This window comes from Chinchilla lanigera, unplaced genomic scaffold (assembly GCF_000276665.1).
Source record: "Chinchilla lanigera isolate Chin_1 unplaced genomic scaffold, ChiLan1.0 scaffold00062, whole genome shotgun sequence".
In the NCBI taxonomy this organism is placed as follows: Eukaryota; Metazoa; Chordata; class Mammalia; order Rodentia; family Chinchillidae; genus Chinchilla; species Chinchilla lanigera.
In genome coordinates this window covers 4,096,710-4,098,170 of record NW_004955463.1, presented here as the reverse complement: position 1 = coordinate 4,098,170, position 1,461 = coordinate 4,096,710, and the positions used below count along the sequence as shown (strand labels likewise).

Genomic DNA, 1,461 nt, shown 5'->3' with positions numbered 1-1,461 from the left:
ACGATGTTCCAGGCCTATCACATTCATAGGGGGTCCTATTCCCTACAAAAGGTGAAGAACATCTGCCACCATCACATCTCGAAATTGTATCAAACATTTTTTCTCACTTTCACCCCTTTAACAACCTTTCTATCAAAATACGGCACCAATTACTACCTGTAGGATATGTTCCCTGATCCCTATAATTGATTTCCTCATGTTTTCCTGCAAAATTTAAAACAGGCTGCTTTTTGCTTAGATTTCATCTGCTCATTCAGAGGTTATTTACTGGGCACTGACTGTTCCAGGCACTATACCATGTGGGTGTGCTTTATCTTGTACTATTAGGATATTGCAGTAGCTAACACTTATTCTGGGTACTGTAGTCACAATGGAAAGAAAAATGAACAGGCAATTTCCATGGGTGACATTCAGCTCAGAAAGACTGGTTAAAGCTAGGCTCACGAAAAAAAATTTCCCCCTTTTAAATGGGAAAAAGAGAAGTTTTCTCTTTGGTTATCCCTGACATGGTGATAAAAGACACCCAAACCAAAAATTCACCCACCACACCCCAATACGCTGTGACACTAGAAAACTACTCCAGAATCAGAAACTATGCACTCCTAGCACTTTAACATCCCATTGTCCCTGTGAGACATATAACAGTCTCTACATCCAGTGAAACAACTCATCACGAAGTCTCCCCTCCCCCATGGACCAGTAACATTAACCTCATAAACAAAGGCCAGCAAAGTAGTGTGCAGATCCTTAATGAAAACTGAATTGTTCACTGATGACATTGGAAGTTATGAGCTAAAGATCTGGCAAAAAGTGGTTAACTCTCTTCCTACAGATGTTATGGGTGAGTGGTCTGTGTTCTACGCTGGACAAAAACTTCTACATTCCATCCTACCCTTCCACAGATGCGACTTTGATCCTTAACCTTTTAAGCATAACGTTTGGGTGGAAAGAACTGAGCGTCTACGCAGCGGCACCTCAGACTAGGCCCCTCAGATCTTCAGCTACGCGGAGATTTCAGTTGAAGTTAAGTATTGCAGCTATCAAATGAAAAAAGCGCTACAGCGTCTGCTGTTGTCATCCCAGGTGCTGCGTTGCTGCGCTTTGGGCTGACCAGGTGTGCCTGCCTGCTCGTCCTCTCTCACCTAGGACAGGCCACCCCGAGAGGGTCAGAGGAGAAGGACGCGAGGAGGAGGCACGAAGGTCACCGCGATCCCCAGATCCGGAGGAGGCCACCGAACCTCACTTCCCGGGCACGCTCGGGCGGGGCGTTCGCAGGGGACCCGGCCAGGAGGCGACACCTCCCGCGCTCCGCTCTACGTCCGCCGCCCACCGAGCGCGCCCGCCCTCCAGCCCGGAGGCGCCCAGGACCTCGGTTCCAGACGGCGGGAGTCCGAACGCCGCCTGCCGAGAGGTGAAGGAGGGCTGGAGAGGCGGGGATGGCCGGGGAGGCGGGATCGCGCC

General features: G+C 49.8%; 1 protein-coding gene across 4 annotated transcripts in view; it reads left to right on the top strand.

Moving 5' to 3' along the window:
• The first annotated feature begins 1,174 nt into the window (after positions 1 to 1,174).
• Kiaa1456 (KIAA1456 ortholog) overlaps positions 1,175 to 1,461 on the top strand; it is a 61,852-nt gene continuing 61,565 nt past the window's right edge. For all 4 annotated transcript variants that reach the window (XM_013521548.1, XM_013521544.1, XM_013521538.1 and 1 more), the window contains exon 1: positions 1,175 to 1,411. The gene's annotated coding sequence lies outside the window, so the exon portion shown is untranslated. The remainder of the gene's footprint in view (positions 1,412 to 1,461) is intronic.